The sequence below is a fragment of the Pseudophryne corroboree genome, chromosome 8 (assembly GCF_028390025.1).
Source record: "Pseudophryne corroboree isolate aPseCor3 chromosome 8, aPseCor3.hap2, whole genome shotgun sequence".
Lineage (NCBI taxonomy): Eukaryota > Metazoa > Chordata > Amphibia > Anura > Myobatrachidae > Pseudophryne > Pseudophryne corroboree.
The window spans coordinates 361,117,275-361,139,684 of NC_086451.1; the positions used below are offsets into that span (position 1 = coordinate 361,117,275).

The following is a 22,410-nucleotide window of genomic DNA, read 5'->3' on the forward strand; positions in this document are numbered from 1 at the left end:
CAACTTAATAAAAAATTAATTTTAATAGATATATATATATATATATATATATATATATATATATAGATATGTGTGTGTGTGTGTATGTATGTGTATATATAATATATATATATTTCTCTGACGTCCTAGTGGATGCTGGGAACTCCGTAAGGACCATGGGGAATAGCGGCTCCGCAGGAGACTGGGCACAAAAGTAAAAGCTTTAGGACTACCTGGTGTGCACTGGCTCCTCCCCCTATGACCCTCCTCCAAGCCTCAGTTAGATTTTTGTGCCCGAACGAGAAGGGTGCATACTAGGTGGCTCTCCTGAGCTGCTTAGAGTAAAAGTTTAAATTAGGTTTTTTATTTTCAGTGAGTCCTGCTGGCAACAGGCTCACTGCACCGAGGGACTAAGGGGAGAAGAAGCGAACTCACCTGCGTGCAGAGTGGATTGGGCTTCTTAGGCTACTGGACATTAGCTCCAGAGGGACGATCACAGGCCCAGCCATGGATGGGTCCCAGAGCCGCGCCGCCGGCCCCCTTACAGAGCCAGAAGACAGAAGAGGTCCGGGAAATCGGCGGCAGAAGACGTCCTGTCTTCAATAAGGTAGCGCACAGCACCGCAGCTGTACGCCATTGCTCTCAGCACACTTCACACTCCGGTCACTGAGGGTGCAGGGCGCTGGGGGGGGGCGCCCTGAGACGCAATAAAAACACCTTAGATGGCTAAAAATACATCACATATAGCTCCTGGGCTATATGGATGCATTTAACCCCTGCCAGTTTTTCCTTAAAAAAGCGGGAGACAGGCCGCCGAGAAGGGGGCGGAGCCTATCTCCTCAGCACACAAGCGCCATTTTCCCTCACAGCTCCGTTGGAGGGAAGCTCCCTGGCTCTCCCCTGCAGTCCTGCACTACAGAAACAGGGTAAAACAAGAGAGGGGGGGCACTAATTTGGCAAATTAATAAATACAGCAGCTATATAAGGGAAAAACACTTATATAAGGTTATCCCTGTATATATATATAGCGCTCTGGTGTGTGCTGGCAAACTCTCCCTCTGTCTCCCCAAAGGGCTAGTGGGGTCCTGTCCTCTATCAGAGCATTCCCTGTGTGTGTGCTGTGTGTCGGTACGTTGTGTCGACATGTATGAGGAGGAAAATGGTATGGAGGCGGAGCAATTGCCTGTAATAGTGATGTCACCCCCTAGGGAGTCGACACCTGACTGGATGGTCTTATGGAAGGAATTACGTGATAGCGTCAGCACTTTACAAAAGACTGTTGACGACATGAGACAGCCGGAAAAACAGTTAATACCTGTCCAGGCGTCTCAAACACCGTCAGGGGCTCTAAAGCGCCCGTTACCTCAGATGGTCGACACAGACCCAGACACGGACACTGACTCCAGTGTCGACGGTGAGGAAACAAACGTATTTTCCAGTAGGGCCACACGTTACATGATCACGGCAATGAAGGAGGCTTTGAACATTTCTGATACTACAAGTACCACAAAAAAGGGTATTATGTGGGGTGTGAAAAAACTACCCGTAGTTTTTCCTGAATCAGATGAATTAAATGAGGTGTGTGATGAAGCGTGGGTTTCCCCCGATAAAAAACAGCTAATTTCTAAAAAATTATTGGCATTATACCCTTTCCCGCCAGAGGTTAGGGCGCGTTGGGAAACACCCCCTAGGGCAGATAAGGCGCTCACACGCTTATCAAAACAAGTGGCGTTACCGTCTCCTGATACGGCCGCCCTCAAAGAGCCAGCTGATAGGAAGCTGGAAAATATCCTAAAAAGTATATACACACATACTGGTGTTATACTGCGACCAGCAATCGCCTCAGCCTGGATGTGCAGTGCGGGGCTGGCTTGGTCGGATTCCCTGACTGAAAATATTGATACCCTGGACAGGGACAGTATATTATTGACTATAGAGCATTTAAAGGATGCATTTCTATATATGCGAGATGCACAGAGGGATATTTGCACTCTGGCATCAAGAGTAAGTGCGCTGTCCATTTCTGCCAGAAGAGGGTTATGGACGCGACAGTGGTCAGGTGATGCGGATTCCAAACGGCATATGGAAGTATTGCCGCATAAAGGGGAGGAGTTATTTGGGGTCGGTCTATCGGACCTGGTGGCCACGGCAACGGCTGGGAAATCCACCTTTTTACCCCAGGTCACCTCTCAGCAGAAAAAGACACCGTCTTTTCAGGCTCAGTCCTTTCGTCCCCATAAGGGCAAGCGGGCAAAAGGCCACTCATATCTGCCCCGGGGCAGAGGAAGGGGGAAAAGACTGCAGCAGGCAGCCTCTTCCCAGGAACAGAAGCCCTCCCCCGCTTCTGCCAAGTCCTCAGAATGACGCTGGGGCCTTACAAGCGGACTCAGGTACGGTGGGGGGTCGTCTCAAGAATTTCAGCGCGCAGTGGGCTCACTCGCAAGTGGACCCCTGGATCCTGCAGGTAGTATCTCAGGGGTACAAATTGGAATTCGAGACGTCTCCCCCTCGCCGGTTCCTGAAGTCTGCTTTACCAACGTCTCCCTCCGACAGGGAGGCGGTATTGGAAGCCATTCACAAGCTGTATTCCCAGCAGGTGATAATCAAGGTACCCCTCCTACAACAGGGAAAGGGGTATTATTCCACGCTGTTTGTGGTACCGAAGCCGGACGGCTCGGTGAGACCTATTTTAAATCTGAAATCATTGAACACTTACATACAAAGGTTCAAATTCAAGATGGAGTCACTCAGAGCAGTGATAGCGAACCTGGAAGAAGGGGACTATATGGTGTCTCTGGACATCAAGGATGCTTACCTCCATGTCCCAATTTGCCCTTCTCACCAAGGGTACCTCAGGTTTGTGGTACAGAACTGTCACTATCCGTTTCAGACGCTGCCGTTTGGATTGTCCACGACACCCCGGGTCTTTACCAAGGTAATGGCCGAAATGATGATTCTTCTTCGAAGAAAAGGCGTCTTAATTATCCCTTACTTGGACGATCTCCTGATAAGGGCAAGGTCCAGGGAACAGTTAGAGGTCGGAGTAGCACTATCTCAAGTAGTACTACGACAGCACGGGTGGATTCTAAATATTCCAAAATCGCAGCTGATTCCGACGACACGTCTGCTGTTCCTAGGGATGATTCTGGACACAGTCCAGAAAAAGGTGTTTCTCCCGGAGGAGAAAGCCAGGGAGTTATCCGAGCTAGTCAGGAACCTCCTAAAACCAGGCCAAGTGTCAGTGCATCAATGCACAAGGGTCCTGGGAAAAATGGTGGCTTCTTACGAAGCGATTCCATTCGGCAGATTCCACGCAAGAACTTTTCAGTGGGATCTGCTGGACAAATGGTCCGGATCGCATCTTCAGATGCATCAGCGGATAACCCTGTCTCCAAGGACAAGGGTGTCTCTCCTGTGGTGGTTGCAGAGTGCTCATCTTCTAGAGGGCCGCAGATTCGGCATTCAGGACTGGGTCCTGGTGACCACGGATGCCAGCCTGAGAGGCTGGGGAGCAGTCACACAGGGAAAAAATTTCCAGGGCTTGTGGTCAAGCATGGAAACGTCATTTCACATAAATATCCTGGAACTAAGGACCATTTACAATGCCCTAAGTCAAGCAAGGCCTCTGCTTCAGGGTCAGCCGGTGTTGATCCAGTCGGACAACATCACGGCAGTCGCCCACGTAAACAGACAGGGCGGCACAAGAAGCAGGAGGGCAATGGCAGAAGTTGCAAGGATTCTTCGCTGGGCGGAAAATCATGTGATAGCACTGTCAGCAGTGTTCATTCCGGGAGTGGACAACTGGGAAGCAGACTTCCTCAGCAGACACGACCTCCACCCGGGGGAGTGGGGACTTCACCCAGAAGTCTTCCACATGATTGTGAACCGTTGGGAAAAACCAAAGGTGGACATGATGGCGTCCCGCCTCAACAAAAAACTAGACAGATATTGCGCCAGGTCAAGGGACCCTCAGGCAATAGCTGTGGACGCTCTGGTAACACCGTGGGTGTACCAGTCAGTGTATGTGTTCCCTCCTCTGCCTCTCATACCCAAGGTACTGAGAATCATAAGAAGGAGAGGAGTAAGGACTATACTCGTGGCTCCGGATTGGCCAAGAAGGACTTGGTACCCGGAACTTCAAGAGATGCTCACGGAGGACCCGTGGCCTCTACCTCTAAGAAAGGACCTGCTCCAGCAGGGACCCTGTCTGTTCCAAGACTTACCGCGGCTGCGTTTGACGGCATGGCGGTTGAACGCCGGATCCTGAAGGAAAAAGGCATTCCGGATGAAGTCATCCCTACCCTGATCAAAGCCAGGAAGGATGTAACCGTGCAACATTATCACCGTATTTGGCGTAAATATGTTGCGTGGTGTGAGGCCAGGAAGGCCCCTACAGAGGAATTTCAACTGGGTCGTTTCCTGCATTTCCTGCAAACAGGACTGTCTATGGGCCTAAAATTAGGGTCCATTAAGGTTCAAATTTCGGCCCTGTCGATTTTCTTCCAGAAAGAACTGGCTTCAGTTCCTGAAGTTCAGACGTTTGTCAAGGGGGTACTGCATATACAGCCTCCTTTTGTGCCTCCAGTGGCACCTTGGGATCTCAATGTAGTTTTGGGGTTCCTAAAATCACATTGGTTTGAACCACTCACCACTGTGGACTTAAAATATCTCACATGGAAAGTGGTAATGCTGTTAGCCCTGGCGTCAGCCAGGCGTGTCTCAGAATTGGCGGCTTTATCCTATAAAAGCCCTTACCTAATTTTTCATACGGACAGGGCAGAATTGAGGACTCGTCCTCAATTTCTCCCTAAGGTGGTTTCAGCGTTTCACTTGAACCAGCCTATTGTGGTACCTGCGGCTACTAGGGACTTGGAGGACTCCAAGTTGCTGGACGTAGTCAGGGCCCTGAAAATATGTTTCCAGGACGGCTGGAGTCAGAAAATCTGACTCGCTGTTTATCCTGTATGCACCCAACAAGCTGGGTGCTCCTGCTTCTAAGCAGACTATTGCTCGTTTGATTTGTAGTACAATTCAGCTTGCACATTCTGTGGCAGGCCTGCCACAGCCAAAATCTGTAAAAGCCCATTCCACAAGGAAAGTGGGCTCATCTTGGGCGGCTGCCCGAGGGGTCTCGGCTTTACAACTTTGCCGAGCAGCTACTTGGTCAGGGGCAAACACGTTTGCTAAATTCTACAAATTTGATACCCTGGCTGAGGAGGACCTGGAGTTCTCTCATTCGGTGCTGCAGAGTCATCCGCACTCTCCCGCCCGTTTGGGAGCTTTGGTATAATCCCCATGGTCCTTACGGAGTTCCCAGCATCCACTAGGACGTCAGAGAAAATAAGAATTTACTTACCGATAATTCTATTTCTCGTAGTCCGTAGTGGATGCTGGGCGCCCATCCCAAGTGCGGATTGTCTGCAATACTTGTACATAGTTATTGTTACAAAAATCGGGTTATTATTGTTGTGAGCCATCTTTTCAGAGGCTCCTCTGTTATCATGCTGTTAACTGGGTTCAGATCACAGGTTGTACGGTGTGATTGGTGTGGCTGGTATGAGTCTTACCCGGGATTCAAAATCCTTCATTATTGTGTACGCTCGTCCGGGCACAGTATCCTAACTGAGGCTTGGAGGAGGGTCATAGGGGGAGGAGCCAGTGCACACCAGGTAGTCCTAAAGCTTTTACTTTTGTGCCCAGTCTCCTGCGGAGCCGCTATTCCCCACGGTCCTTACGGAGTTCCCAGCATCCACTACGGACTACGAGAAATAGAATTATCGGTAAGTAAATTCTTATTATATAAATACACTGCTCAAAAAAATAAAGGGAACCCTAAAATAACACATCCTAGAACTGAATTAATGAAATATTCTTATTAAATACTTTGTTCTTTACATAGTTGAATGTGCTGACAACAAAATCACACAAAAATTATCAATGAAAATCAAATTTATTAACCCATGGAGGTCTGGATTTGAAATCACACTCAAAATTAAAGTGGAAAAACACACTACAGGCTGATCCAACTTTGATGTAATGTCCTTAAAACAAGTCAAAATGAGGCTCAGTAGTGTGTGTGCAGGGCCGGTGCTAGGGTGTTCAGCGCCCCCCTGCAAACTATAAATTTGCGCCCTCCCATATTCCTTTGGCACACGCTGGGAAAAGGGGAGTGGTCTCACAAGTAAGGGGCATAGCCACACAATAATACCCCCATTCAAAATTATGCCATAATGTAGCACAATCTTATTCATCTTATACATAATGTCCCCCCAGTAGTAGTAGCGTCCTTATACATAATGCACCCACAGTAGTAGTAGCATCCTCATACATAATGCCCCCCCAGTAGTAGTAGCGTCCTTATACGTAGTGCACCCCCAGTAGTAGAAGCATCCTCATACATAATGCCCCCCCAGTAGTAGTAGCGTCCTTATACATAATGCCCCCCCAGTAGTAGCATACTTATACGTAATGCCCTCCCCCCAGTAGTAGTAGCATTGTTATACGTAATGCCCTCCCCCAGTAGTAGTAGCATTGTTATACGTAATGCCCTCCCCCAGTAGTAGTAGCATTGTTATACGTAATGCCCCCCCAGTAGTAGTAGCATTGTTATACGTAATGCCCCCCCAGTAGTAGTAGTAGCATTGTTATACGTAATGCTCCCCCAGTAGTAGTAGTAGCGTCCTATACATAATGCCCCCAAATAGTAGTATCGTCCTTATACGTAATGACCCCCCCAGTAGTAGTAGCATCCTTATATGTAATGCCCCCCGCAGTAGTAGTAGCGTCCTTACATGTAATGCCCCCCCCCCCAGTAGTAGCATCCTTATATGTAATGCCCCCCCAATAGTAGCGCCCATAAAGCGCACGCACACAGACATACCGCACACACACACACACACACACACACACACACACACACACACACATATACACACACACTTCTCTCTCACCCTTTATTTACCTAAGCCAGTCTCCCTCTGTACAGCAGCAGCCTGGTCCATGTAGCCCCGCCCCCTTATGAACCATTTAGCCACGCCCCCTTCTGTCCTGTGTAGCTCCGCCCCCTTCTGTCCCGTACACACCTCTGTCCTGTCACACGGGAGGGGAGGGAGGAGGCTTTTCATGCTGCAGGCGCCGCTGCCAGTGCCTGTCATACATTGACAGGCACAACAGCAGCAGCAGGGAGGACAGGACGGCGCAGCAGAGAAGGGATGCAGAGCAGGGGGAGCGCCTCTCTGTCCCAGCGCCTCCCTGCACTGCATCCCTTCGCTGAGCGGGTAGCGCCGGGCCTGTGTGTGTGGCCTCCACGTGTCTGTATGACCTCCCTACAACGCCTGGTCATGCTTCTGATGAGGTGGCGGATGGTCTCCTGAGGGATCTCCTCCCAGACCTGGACTAAAGCATCCGCGAACTCCTGGACAGTCTGTGGTGCAACGTGGCGTTGGTGGATGGAGCGAGACATGATGTCCCAGATGTGCTCAATTGGATTCAGGTCTGGGGAACGGGCGGGCCAGTCCATAGCATCAATGCCTTTGTCTTGCAGGAACTGCTGACACACTCCAGCCACATGAGGTCTAGCATTGTCTTGCATTAGGAGGAACCCAGGGCCAACCACACCAGCATATGGTCTCACAAGGGGTCTGAGGATCTCATCTCGGTACCTAATGGCAGTCAGGCTACCGTTGGCGAGCACATGGAGGGCTGTGCGGCCCCCCAAAGAAATGCCATCCCACACCATTACTGACCCACTGCCAAACCGGTCATGCTGGAGGATGTTGCAGGCAGCAGAACGTTCTCCTTGGCGTCTCCAGACTCTGTCACGTCTGTCACATGTGCTCAGTGAGAACCTGCTTTCATCTGTGAAGAGCACAGGGTGCCAGTGGCGAATTTGCCAATCTTGGTGTTCTCTGGCAAATGCCAAAGGTCCTGCACGGTGTTGGGCTGTAAGCACAACCCCCACCTGTGGACTTGGGGCCATCATACCACCCTCATGGAGTCTGTTTCTGATCGTTTGAGTAGACACATGCACATTTGTGGCTTGCTGGAGGTCATTTTGCAGGGCTCTGGCAGTGCTCCTCCTGTTCCTTCTTGCACAAAGGCGGAGGTAGCGGTCCTGCTGCTGGGTTGTTGGCCTCCTACGGCCTCCTCCACGTCTCCTGATGTACTGGCCTGTCTCCTGGTAGCGCCTCCATGCTCTGGACACTACGCTGACAGACACAGCAAACCTCCTTGCCACATCTCGCATTGATGTGCCATCCTGGATGAGCTGCACTACCTGAGCCACTTGTGTGGGTTGTAGATTCCGTCTCATGCTACCACTAGAGTGAAAGCACCGTCAGCTTTCAAAAGTGACCAAAACATCAGTCAGAAAGCATAGGAGCTGAGAAGTGGTCTGTGGTCACCACCTGCAGAACAACGCTTTTATTGGGGGTGTCTTGCTAATTGCCTATAATTCCCACTTGGTGTCTATTCCATTTGCACAACAGCATGTGAAATTGATTGTCAATCAGTGTTGCTTCCTAAGTGGACAGTTTGATTTCACAGAAGTGTGATTGACTTGGAGTTACATTGTGTTGTTTAAGTGTTCCCTTTATTTTTTTGAGCAGTGTGTATATATATGTATGTATATGTGTGTATATATATATATGTGTGTGTGTGTATATATATGTGTGTGTGTGTGTGTGTGTGTATATATTGTGACAAGAACACTGGGATAGTGTTTGAGGGCAGGTATATTTGTCCCAGGTTCTTGTCTTACATGTTTTAGAAAATGTTAACTTCTAGGAAAAATGCTTTTTGTTTTGTCTGAACCTTTTCAGTTTGCTGTAAAAGCTGGGTAAAGGCTCTGAGAGAGAGATAAGGCGAGTTCTAGACATTGGGCCCAGTTCGGGTCTTTGGCCTCACAGAGGGCTAATCAGGGTTTCAGCTGTGTAAGAGTGATATAGTGCTTCTAACCTGATTAGTATGGGCAGACTGCCTGGGAAGGCTGCAGGATCTGTGTGTGAGAGACACGCTTTCTGATGCAAGTAAGCTATACAGTATGTACTGAAGAACTCTGTGTTTTGTTTAGTGACAGTTAGGAACACCTTATGTTTAGTTAGTGCCGGACAGGCAAGGTATTTTTATTTTGGGGTTTGTTTTATTTTCTGTTTCAATAAAACTGGCCGGGGTCCGTTGTACCAGAAACTGGACTTGTGTTGTTCCTCAGCTGCTGCGTGCTGCCATATTCCCCAGGAAAAGGCACCTTGCACCCCTACAGTGATACAACTTGGTGGAGAATGCGAGCAGGCCGTTCTGCGCATAAGTGAAAGCAGCAGCTTTGTGAGGCCTGCAGAAAACGGTGGTTTATGCAGATACAGCCCAGTGTGAAGTTACTGAGACTCACCCCTGAGGGTTTGATATATGTCCTGGGTGAAAGCAGCTGCAAAGCCGCCTGAAAAATCTGTTGACATGGAGGATCTGCTTAAAGCCTTGCTGCAAGCTACAGCGGCTCAGCAGGAGGCCAACCGACAGCAGCAGGTGGCAATGGAGGAAAATTGGAGACTACAGCAGGAGGCCAACAGACAGCAGCAGGTGGCAATGGAGGAAAATAAGAGACAACAGCAGGCAGTTGTTGATGAACTTTACAGGCAACAGCGTCAGGATAGAGAGGCCTTAGCAGAAGTGGTGCAGAGACTTGCAGCTCGGGTTGGAGATGTGGCCGTCAGTGCTCCAACCAGCTCTAGTTCTATACGAGCCAGTCACTTCCTGCAGAAAATGACAGAGGCTGATGATGTGGAGGCCTATCTGACCACGTTTGAAAGGACTGCCGAGCGTGAGAACTGGCCGAAAGCACAGTGGGCCAGTCTGCTGGCACCTTTCCTGTCAGGTGAGCCCCAGAAAGCTTACTTTGATTTAAGCCCTGCTGAGGCTCGGGACTATGATAAACTAAAGACTGAGATCCTGACCCGCCTGGGAGTCACGCTGTCAGTACGAGCACAACGGGTGCACCGTTGGCTGTACGCCATGGAGAAGCCTCCGCGCTCCCAGATGCACGACCTTATTCAGCTAACAAAAAAATGGCTACAGCCAGAGACATTAACTGGTCCCCAGATGGTGGAAAGAGTCGTCATGGACCGCTACTTGAGATCTTTGCCCATGGTCCTGCGCAAGTGGGTGAGCCATGGAAACCCGGGTACTGCTGACCAATTAGTGGACATGGTAGAGAGGTATTTGGCAGCAGAGGAACTACTGATGACCACCCAGCAACCCATAGATCCTCGACAGCGCCCTTCAGTAAAGACTGGTAAGACTGTTCCGTGGGAAAACGTTGCTGGGCGGTTAAGAGAACGCAAGGCTGGAGAGACTGTAAACACTGGCCCTGGAAACAGGCCAATGGGGCTAGAACGGTCTATGCTGCCCAAATGGGTTGATAATCGTGTGGTTAAATGTTTTAGGTGTGGTATGCCAGGTCATGTTATTGCCAATTGCCCAGTCACGCAAGAACCCATGCAATGTGATGCTGCCTTTGAATGTCGCAGAATGTCTTTCTTTGCTAGGTTAGCCTGTACTGTGGTACCTTCACCTGAGCTGGAAAAACAAATGTGTGATGTGTTCTTAGAAGGTAACCGGGTAGAGGCCTTGCTAGATTCAGGAAGTTTAGTTACCCTCGTGAAAGCTGGGTTAGTGAACCCCTTAAAGGTCCAGCAAATACCTATTGGGGTAACTTGCATACATGGGGATACCCAACATTATGCCACTGCTGAGGTGAATATAGAAACTTGTTGTGGGTCAGCAATGGTTAAAGTGGGACTGGTCCCTACCTTGGTGCATGAGGCCATAATAGGGAGGGATTTTCCTCATTTTTGGAAACTGTGGGAATCACGGTTATCAACAGATGTGAGAAGTAAAAAGCCAGTTGATAATACCGGTGATTTTATGGATGTACGTGGGTCTTCGGAACTTTCTGGCCCTTTGCCTTTTGCTAGTTTGGCTGGGGAAGTGACAGATGGGGAGTCCAGTGAGGACCCTCTTGCCGGGAACAGAGACATAGTAGTTAGAACTGAAAGCGTGCCTGACCTGGAGGTAAAGAAGGATCTGTTTGCGTCTGAACAGTTAAAGGATCCTACCTTAATAAAGGCTAGAGAGAATGTTAAGATTGTTAATGGGGAACCTGTGGTACCAGGTGACAGGGTTACGTATCCCCACATGGCCATCTGTAATGAGCTCTTGTACCACATTGTCAAAAGGGGTGAGGATGTGGTGGAACAGCTGGTAGTTCCCCAGCCTTATCGGAGAACGGTACTAGATTTAGCTCATAGTCACGTTACCGCAGGACATTTAGGGGCAGAAAAAACCACTGAAAGAGTTTTACAAAGGTTCTTTTGGCCAGGGGTTTATAAAGAAGTGTCTGAATATTGTTCTTCCTGTCCTGAATGCCAGTATCATGCCCCTAGACCCCATTTCAGGAGCCCACTAGTTCCCATGCCTATTATAGAGGTCCCGTTTGACAGAATAGCCATGGATCTCGTGGGGCCCTTGTTAAAGTCTGCTCGGGGCCATCAGTATATCCTGGTAATTATGGACTATGCCACTCGTTATCCTGAGGCTGTCCCTTTACGCACTATCACAACCAAGGCGATAGCTAGGGAGCTGGTGCAGGTATTTAGTAGAGTGGGAATACCAAAAGAAATTTTGACTGACCAAGGTACTCCATTTATGTCAAGGATCATGAAAGAATTGTGCAAGTTATTTAAGGTCACTCACCTCAGGACGTCCATCTACCATCCCCAAACTGACGGGTTGGTGGAAAGGTTTAATAAAACATTAAAAAGTATGTTAAAAAAGGTTGTTGAGAGAGATGGGAAAAACTGGGATTGTTTGTTGCCCTACTTGTTAATGGCCATCAGAGAAGTTCCTCAGTCCTCTACAGGGTTTTCTCCATTTGATTTGTTGTATGGTAGACACCCCAGAGGGCTGTTGGATGTTGCCAAAGAGACGTGGGAAGGACAGCCCACTCCTTATAGAAGCGTTATTGAGCATGTAACACAAATGCAGGATAGGATTGCAGCCGTGGTACCTGTTGTCAGAGAGCACATGGAACAGGCCCAAAGTGCTCAACAGAGGGTCTATAACCGGAGTGCCAAGATACGGGAATTTGCTCCTGGAGATAGAGTTCTTGTTTTGGTACCCACTGTGGAAAGCAAATTCCTAGCTAAATGGCAGGGTCCATTTGAGATTAGGGAAAAAGTGAATGAGGTTAATTACAAAGTATACCAGCCGGGAAAGAGAAAACCCGAACAGATCTACCATGTTAACTTAATCAAACCCTGGAAAGATAGGTTGTCTCTGTCAGCGGAGCCTTGCCCTTCGGTGTCTTCACCCCGGTTGCTTCCCGCAGTGAAGGTGTCAGAGACATTATCAGCTGATCAGAACAATCAGGTTAAAGAATTTCTCATCCAAAATAGGGAGGTATTTTCAGAGCTGCCTGGCCGAACGACCATAATAAAACATGACATTGTCACAGAACCAGGGGTCAGGGTTCATTTAAAGCCATATAGGATTCCTGAAGCTCGGCGAGAAGCTATTTCTAAGGAAGTTAAAACCATGTTAGAACTTGGAGTCATAGAGGAGTCTAACAGTGAGTGGTCCAGTCCCATAGTGCTCATCCCGAAGCCCGACGGTAGCATACGCTTCTGTAATGACTTTCGTAAGTTAAATGAGGTGTCCAAGTTTGACGCATACCCCATGCCCCGTGTGGATGAGCTTGTAGAAAGGCTGGGAACAGCCAGGTTTCTCACCACATTGGACCTGACCAAAGGTTACTGGCAAATACCTTTATCTGATAGCGCCAAAGAAAAAACAGCCTTTTCGGTTCCGGAGGGGCTGTACCAGTATAAGATGTTACCCTTTGGGTTGCATGGGGCTCCAGCAACCTTTCAACGGGCGATGGATAAAATTTTGAGGCCCCATAGAAAATATGCAGCTGCCTATTTGGATGATGTGGTAATTCACAGTACAGACTGGGGGTCACATTTGGTTAAAGTACAAGCAGTACTGGACTCAATCAGAGAGGCAGGGTTAACTGCTAACCCAAAGAAGTGCTGCCTCGCAATGGAGGAGGTCAAATACTTGGGCTTCACCATAGGCAGAGGTCTGATTAGGCCCCAATTGAATAAAGTTGATGCTATTCAAAACTGGCCTCGTCCAGTGAATAAAAAACAGGTAAGGGCTTTTTTGGGAATTACTGGGTACTATAGACGGTTTATTCCTAATTTTGCGACCACAGCGGTGCCGTTGTCAGACCTTACCAAAGGGAAGCAGTCAAATGTGGTGAAATGGAACCCTGATGCAGAAAAGGCGTTCCAAGCGTTAAAAGTGGCTTTGTGTTCACAACCGGTGTTGATAACACCAGATTTTTCAAAAGAATTTGTGGTACAGACAGATGCCTCAGAGGTAGGGATAGGTGCTGTGCTGTCCCAAACCAGAGATGGGGACGAACACCCTATCATTTATTTGAGTAGGAAACTCAATGAGCATGAAAAAAGGTATGCCATTGTGGAAAAGGAGGCTTTGGCCATTAAGTGGGCACTAGATACCTTGAGATATTACCTCTTGGGTAGACAATTCAGACTAGTGACAGACCATGCCCCTTTAAAATGGATGTATGTAAATAGAGGCAAGAATGCTCGTGTAACTAGATGGTTTCTAGCGTTGCAGGACTTTAAGTTTACTGTCGAACATAGACCGGGAACACAATTGGCCAACGCAGATGCATTGTCTCGCATCTTCTGTTTGGGGGCTACAAGTGTTCCGGCCCCTAGGTCGAAACAGGGGAGGGGGATATGTGACAAGAACACTGGGATAGTGTTTGAGGGCAGGTATATTTGTCCCAGGTTCTTGTCTTACATGTTTTAGAAAATGTTAACTTCTAGGAAAAATGCTTTTTGTTTTGTCTGAACCTTTTCAGTTTGCTGTAAAAGCTGGGTAAAGGCTCTGAGAGAGAGATAAGGCGAGTTCTAGACATTGGGCCCAGTTCGGGTCTTTGGCCTCACAGAGGGCTAATCAGGGTTTCAGCTGTGTAAGAGTGATATAGTGCTTCTAACCTGATTAGTATGGGCAGACTGCCTGGGAAGGCTGCAGGATCTGTGTGTGAGAGACACGCTTTCTGATGCAAGTAAGCTATACAGTATGTACTGAAGAACTCTGTGTTTTGTTTAGTGACAGTTAGGAACACCTTATGTTTAGTTAGTGCCGGACAGGCAAGGTATTTTTATTTTGGGGTTTGTTTTATTTTCTGTTTCAATAAAACTGGCCGGGGTCAGTTGTACCAGAAACTGGACTTGTGTTGTTCCTCAGCTGCTGCGTGCTGCCATATTCCCCAGGAAAAGGCACCTTGCACCCCTACAGTGTTACAATATATATATATATATATATATATATTTCTCTAACGTCCTAGTGGATGCTGGGGACTCCGTAAGGACCATGGGGAATAGACGGGCTCCGCAGGAGACATGGGCACTTTAAGAAAGAATTTAGATTCTGGTGTGCTCTGGCTCCTCCCTCTATGTCCCTCCTCCAGACCTCAGTTTGAATCTGTGCCCGGACGAGCTGGGTGCTGTTTAGTGAGCTCTCCTGAGCTTGCTATAAGAAAGTATTTTGTTAGGTTTTTTTATTTTCAGGGAGCTCTGCTGGCAACAGACTCCCTGCATCGTGGGACTGAGGGGAGAGAAGCAGCCCTACTCTCTGCAGATAGGTATACAAAGTTGAATTTGGAACCGCACTAGTGTTAATGATCTAAGCAAGATGTATGAATAGTATAAGAAAACCAATATAAATGCAGTTAGAAAAAATGTGATTATGAACTGCTAATGATTGGCGGTGCTCCCAGGAATTTTGTAGATTAGACTACAGTTGAAAAGGAGAGACAAGACAAAAAACCCTTGTTTGGGAGCACTCTTTTGTATTAAATTAAATAATGTAGGTAAAGTAAATGATAAATGAGATAAAACTTAACCTTTTAATTGTTTCTCAAATAAAAGGAAGAAAAAAGGGCGAATAATAAGACAATTAAAGGACTCGTGTCTGGTGTTACAGCAAAAAGAAACTTGTTTGACCTTTTTAGCAAATGAGGTACAAGTTGCTAGGAGAAGGTGAAGATATTAGAAGTAATAAATTGGATGGATGTTAGTGTGTTCTAATAGGATGAATGTATCCAGGACAGTCACTAAGCATGCCTCAAAACAAAGGTATCCAAATGGAGAGTGATATGGTAGCAATGTTGAGTGAGCTGAATTTGATCTTGTATGAGAGATGGAGAGAAAAGGGGGCCCACTGCACCTGGTATTCTCAGGGGGTTTCCCATCCTGATACTGACCAGGCCATACCTGCTTAGCTTCCGAGATCGGACAGGATCGGGCGCATTCAGGGTAGTATGGCCGTGGGCCTGAGGTAAGAAAGAAATGAAAGAAGATAGGAAGAGGATTCTATTGTCTGTACTGAGTACAAATCAACCATAGGTGGTCCGGGAGTGTTTTTCCAGAAACAGACATAGAGGTATAGTCAGTTTTGGAGAATTAAAATGGGGCCCACAGCACCTGGTATTCTCAGGAGGTTTTCCTTCCTAATACTGGCCAGGCCACACCTGCTTAGCTTCCGAGATTGGACAGGATCGGGCGTATTCAGGGTAGTATGGCCGTGGGCCAGTGTGAGGAAAATATTGAGTGGAAAGGGAGAATGCACTGCTTTGTGTACTTCACACTCAACCACGACCACTGATGGTCTCGAAATAGTATTTCCAGACAGTATCAAGATGATTTGTAGTGTCTGGGATTAAAGAGGATGTATGTGGTTGGGGAAATTTATGAGAGTGATGTATGGTGTATGTGTGTGTATGTCATGTTGATTGATGAAAAACTTTTGGAAAGAGATGTGTTTAAGAGGTAGAATGAAGCTGAAAAATCACTCTGATTAAATAACAAATCACACAAATGACAAAATGTAGGTTAGTCCCTTGAGGGGAAAAAGCAAAAAACAAAAAGCAGCAGAAGATAAATGGTCGTATATTGGGAGGGAACTCAAGGCTGGCTCCCAAATGACAATCTTAACTTTAATTCCTGAGTAGGAAGGGTTGAATACCAAAATCTCATAACAAATGTCAAATAGTCAGTGATGGGGTATAAAAATGCTACCATAAAACACATGCATGTTGGAATCACATAAATTCACTTGTGTGTTTAATTCACAGTTAGGTATCTGTATATAATAATAGAACCTTGGAGGCATGGGCGGGTGTGAGGACTGAGTACTACAGATTATCACTGAAATTAGAAAACTGTTGTGAAACAGAAGATATAATGATTTGTTTACATTGCGATATCTGTGACAGAGGTAAATGTGGTGGTATATAGTGGTCTGATGACCGTTACCACTATCTTAGGGTAGACTGACACCTCTTTACAGACTAGTGGTAAATATAGACATAATTATAGACCCTGATGGTCTAGACCATCAGGGTCTATAATTATGTCTATATTTACCACTAGTCTGTAAAGAGGTGTCAGTCTACCCTAAGATAGTGGTAACGGTCATCAGACCACTATATACCACCACATTTACCTCTGTCACAGATATCGCAATGTAAACAAATCATTATATCTTCTGTTTCACAACAGTTTTCTAATTTCAGTGATAATCTGTAGTACTCAGTCCTCACACCCGCCCATGCCTCCAAGGTTCTATTATTATATACAGATACCTAACTGTGAATTAAACACACAAGTGAATTTATGTGATTCCAACATGCATGTGTTTTATGGTAGCATTTTTATACCCCATCATTGACTATTTGACATTTGTTATGAGATTTTGGTATTCAACCCTTCCTACTCAGGAATTAAAGTTAAGATTGTCATTTGGGAGCCAGCCTTGAGTTCCCTCCCAATATACGACCATTTATCTTCTGCTGCTTTTTGTTTTTTGCTTTTTCCCCTCAAGGGACTAACCTACATTTTGTCATTTGTGTGATTTGTTATTTAATCAGAGTGATTTTTCAGCTTCATTCTACCTCTTAAACACATCTCTTTCCAAACGTTTTTCATCAATCAACATGACATACACACACATACACCATACATCACTCTCATAAATTTCCCCAACCACATACATCCTCTTTAATCCCAGACACTACAAATCATCTTGATACTGTCTGGAAATACTATTTCGAGACCATCAGTGGTCGTGGTTGAGTGTGAAGTACACAAAGCAGTGCATTCTCCCTTTCCACTCAATATTTTCCTCACACTGGCCCACGGCCATACTACCCTGAATACGCCCGATCCTGTCCAATCTCGGAAGCTAAGCAGGTGTGGCCTGGCCAGTATTAGGAAGGAAAACCTCCTGAGAATACCAGGTGCTGTGGGCCCCATTTTAATTCTCCAAAACTGACTATACCTCTATGTCTGTTTCTGGAAAAACACTCCCGGACCACCTATGGTTGATTTGTACTCAGTACAGACAATAGAATCATCTTCCTATCTTCTTTCATTTCTTTCTTACCTCAGGCCCACGGCCATACTACCCTGAATGCGCCCGATCCTGTCCGATCTCGGAAGCTAAGCAGGTATGGCCTGGTCAGTATCAGGATGGGAAACCCCCTGAGAATACCAGGTGCAGTGGGCCCCCTTTTCTCTCTATCTCTCATACAAGATCAAATTCAGCTCACTCAACATTGCTACCATATCACTCTCCATTTGGATACCTTTGTTTTGAGGCATGCTTAGTGACTGTCCTGGATACATTCATCCTATTAGAACACACTAACATCCATCCAATTTATTACTTCTAATATCTTCACCTTCTCCTAGCAACTTGTACCTCATTTGCTAAAAAGGTCAAACAAGTTTCTTTTTGCTGTAACACCAGACACGAGTCCTTTAATTGTCTTATTATTCGCCCTTTTTTCTTCCTTTTATTTGAGAAACAATTAAAGGTTAAGTTTTATCTCATTTATCATTTACTTTACCTACATTATTTAATTTAATACAAAAGAGTGCTCCCAAACAAGGATCTCTGCAGATAGGTCCTGCTTCTTAGGCTACTGGACACCATTAGCTCCAGAGGGATCGTACACAGGATCTCACCCTTTGTCGTCCGATCCCAGAGCCGCGCCGCCGTCCCCCTCGCAGAGCCGGAAGACAGAAGCCGGGTGAAAGAAGCAAGAAGACTTCGAAATCGGCGGCAGAAGACTCCAGTCTTCACATGAGGTAGCGCACAGCACTGCAGCTGTGCGCCATTGCTCCCACACTACACCCACATACTCCGGTCACTGTAAGGGCGCAGGGGGGGGGGGCGCCCTGGGCAGCAATTAGAGACCTCTTTGGCAAAAGTTTGCATATATACAGTTGGGCACTGTATATATGTAAGAGCCCCCGCCAAAATTGTCCATGAAAGCGGGACAGAAGCCCGCCGTCGAGGGGGCGGGGCTTCTTCCTCAGCACTCACCAGCGCCATGTTTTTTCTCCACAGCACCGCTGAGAGGAAGCTCCCCAGCCTCTCCCCTGCAGTTACACGGTAGAACAGGGTAAAAAGAGAGGTGGGGCACATAATTAGGCGCAAAAATCAATATAAACAGCAGCTACTGGGTTAACATTAAGTTACTGTGTTATTCCTGGGTTAATAGCGCTGGGGTGTGTGCTGGCATACTCTCTCTCTGTCTCTCCAAAGGGCCTTATGGGGGAATTGTCTTCAGATGAGCATTCCCTGAGTGTGTGGTGTGTCGGTACGTGTGTGTCGACATGTCTGAGTTAAAAGGCTCCCCTAAGGAGGAGATGGAGCAAATATAGAGGGTGTCTCCGTCGACAACGCCGACACCTGTTTGGATATGTGTAATTAAGTGCTAAGGTGAATTTATTGCACAAACGATTAGAGAACAGACAGGAAATCTACCCATGTCTGTCCCTATGTCGCAGAGACCTTCAGAGTCTTTCAATGCTCACTATCCAAAATAATAGACACTGATATCGACACGGAGTCTGACTCCAGTATCGACTACGATAATGCAAAGTTACAGCCAAAATGGCAGAAAAGTATTCAATATATGATTATTGTAATAAAAGATGTTTTGCATATCACTGATGACTCATCTGTCCCTGACACAAGGGTACACATGTTTAAGGGGAAGAAAGCTGAGGTAAATTTCCCTCCTCTCATGATGAAAAAGAGCGGGAATCTCCAGACAAGAGACTGCAGTTTCCCACAAAGAATTCTCAGGGAGTATCCTTTCCCCACTAGGGCCAGGATACGATGGGAATCTTCCCCTAGGGTGTCACGTTTGCCCAAAAGGTAGCCCTGACGTAACAGCTGTTCTCAGGGATCCTGAGATAGCGTGCACATTCTGGTACACTACTCAGACCGGCGATTGTGTCGGCATGGGTTTATAGCGCTGTGGCAGCGTGGACAGGTACCTTATCAGCAGAGATTGAGACCCTAGTATGTGTGTGTGTATATATATATATATATATATATATATATATATTATATGTATATGTATATATAGAGATATATATATATATATATATATATATATATATTAAAGATGCTGTCTTAAGAGATATATATATATATAACATGCCCAAAGAGACATGAGTCTACTGAGTCCTAGAGTCAAAGCTTTGTCGATTTCTGCTTGACGTGTCCTGTAGAATATGCAATGGACAGATGATGCCGACTTAAGAGGCATATGGAAGGCTGAGGATTGTGTGGAGAAGGGTTCTCGGACCTGGTCTCCACAGCTATAGCTGATATTTTGCCTTATATCCCTGCACAGCCTAGGAAAGCACGACATTATCAAATGCAGCCTTTCGAACAAAGAAACAAGAAATTCCGAGGTGCGTCCTTTCTTGCCAGAGGCGGGGGCAGAGGAAAGAAGCTGCACAACACAGCTAGTTCCCAGGAACAGAAGTCCTCCCCGGCCTCTACAAAATCCACCGCATGTCGCTGGGGCTCCACAGGCGGAGCTAGGCCCGGTGGGGGCACGCCTTCGTAAGTTCAGCCACAAGTGGGTTCACTCCCTGTTAGATCCCTATCAATAGATATTGTGTCTCAGGGATACAAGCTGGACTTTGAGGAGATGCCCCCTCACCGACGGCCCTGCCGGCTTCCCCCCACGAGAGGGAAACAGTGTCAACTGCACTTCACAAATTGTATCTTCAACAGGTGGTGGTCAAGGTTCCCCTCCTTCAACAAGGAGGGGGTTATTATTCGACCATGTTGTAGTCCCTAAACCAGACGGTTCGGTGAGACCCATATTGAATTTAAAATCCCTGAACATATACCTGAAAAGGTTCAAGTTCAAGATGGAATCGCTAAGAGCGGTCATTGCAAGCCTGAAAGGGGGAGATTTTATGGTGACTCTGGACATAAAGGATGCATACCTTCATGTCCCCATTTATCCACCTCATCAGGCGTACCTCAGAATTGCTGTACGGGATTGTCATTACCAATTTCAGACGTTGCCGTTTGGTCTCTCCACGGCCCCGAGAATATTCACCAAGGTAATGGCGGAAATGATGGTGCTCCTGTGGAAGCAAGGTGTCACTATTATCACGTACTTGGACGATCTCCTCATAAAAGCGAGATCAAGAGAGCAGTTGCTGAACAGCGTATCACTTTCTCTGGAAGTGTAACGGCAACACGGCTGGATTCTATATATTCCAAAGTCGCAGTTGGTTCCTACAGCTCATCTGCCTCTCCTAGGCATGATCCTAGACACAGACCAGAAAAGGGTTTATCTCCCGATAGAGAGAGCTCAGGAGCTCATTACACTGGTCAGGAATCTATTAAAACCAAAACAGGTGTCAGTGCATCACTGCACTCGAGTCCTGGGAAGGATGGTGGCTTCATACGAGGCCATTCCCTTCGGCAGGTTCCATGCGAGGACCTTCCAATGGGACTTACTGGACAAGTGGTCCGGATCACATCTTCAGATGCATCGGTTAATCACCCTATCCCCCAGGGCCAGGGTGTCTCTCCTGTGGTGGCTGCAGAGTGCTCAACTTCTCGAAGGTCGCAGATTCGGCATTCAGGACTTGGTCCTGGTGACCACGGATGCAAGCCTCCGAGGGTGGGGGGCAGTCACACAGGGAAGAAATTTCCAACAACATCCTGGTACTAAGGGCCATATACAACGCCCTACGTCAAGCAGAGTCCCTGCTTCGCGAGCAACCGGTTCTGATTCAGTCAGACAACATCACCGCAGTGGCTCATGTAAACCGCCAAGGCGGCACAAGGAGCAGGGTGGCGATGGTATAAGCCACCAGAATTCTTCGCTGGGCGGAGAATCACGTAAGCGCACTGTCAGCAGTGTTCATTCCGGGAGTGGACAACTGGGAAGCAGACTTCCTCAGCAGGCACGACCTCCACCCGGGAGAGTGGGGACTTCATCAAGAAATCTTTACGCAGATTGCAAGTCGGTGGGAACTGCCATAGGTGGACATGATGGCATCCCGCCTCAACAAAAAGCTGCAGAGATATTGCGCCAGGTCAAGATACCCTCAGGCGATAGCTGTGGACGCACTGGTGACACCGTGGGTGTTCCAGCCGGTCTATGTATTTCCTCCTCTTCCTCTCATACCCAAGGTGTTGAGAATCATAAGAAAAAGAGGAGTGAGAACAATACTCATTGTTCCGGATTGGCCAAGAAGGACTTGGTATCCAGATCTGCAAGAAATGCTCACAGAGGGACCGTGGCCTCTGCCTCTACGACAGGACTTGTGCAACAGGGGCCCTGTCTGTTCCAAGACTTACCGCGGCTGCGTTTGACGGCATGGCGGTTGAACGCCGGATCCTAGCAGAAAAAGGCATTCCGGATGAGGTCATTCCTACGCTGATAGAGGCTAGGAAGGATGTGACGGCTCAACATTATCACCGTATATGGCGAAAATATGTGGCTTGGTGTGAGGCCAGGAATGCCCCTACGGAGGAATTCCAGCTGGGCCGTTTCCTTCACTTCCTACAGTTGGGAGTGACTTTGGGCCTTAAATTGGGTTCCATTAAGGTTCAGATTTCGGCCTTATCCATTTTCTTTCAAAAAGAACTGGCTTCTCTGCCTGAAGTTCAGACGTTTGTAAAGGGAGTGCTGCATATTCAGCCCCCTTTTGTGCCTCCAGTGGCACCTTGGGATCTTAACGTGGTGTTGAGTTTCCTGAAATCACACTGGTTTGAACCACTCAAAACAGTGGAAGTAAAATATCTCACGTGGAAGGTGGCCATGCTATTAGCCTTGGCTTCGTCTAGGCGTGTGTCAGAATTGGCGGCTTTGTCACATAAAAGCCCTTATCTGGTTTTCCATGCGGATAGAGCAGAATTGCGGACCCGCCCACAATTTCTGCCGAAAGTGGTTTCATCTTTTCATATAAACCAACCTATTGTGGTGCCTGTGGCTACTACTGACTT

General features: G+C 47.3%; 1 protein-coding gene and 4 pseudogenes across 2 annotated transcripts in view; 3 read left to right on the forward strand and 2 right to left on the reverse strand.

Annotated features, from left to right (window-relative positions):
• LOC134949132 (UAP56-interacting factor-like) overlaps positions 1–22,410 on the forward strand; it is a 170,293-nt gene that overhangs the window by 92,166 nt on the left and 55,717 nt on the right. The window lies entirely within an intron of this gene.
• Positions 15,286–15,403, reverse strand: LOC134950193 (5S ribosomal RNA; annotated as a pseudogene).
• LOC134951866 (5S ribosomal RNA) lies at positions 15,543–15,660 on the reverse strand (annotated as a pseudogene).
• On the forward strand, positions 17,263–17,380 carry LOC134951878 (5S ribosomal RNA; annotated as a pseudogene).
• LOC134950194 (5S ribosomal RNA) lies at positions 17,520–17,637 on the forward strand (annotated as a pseudogene).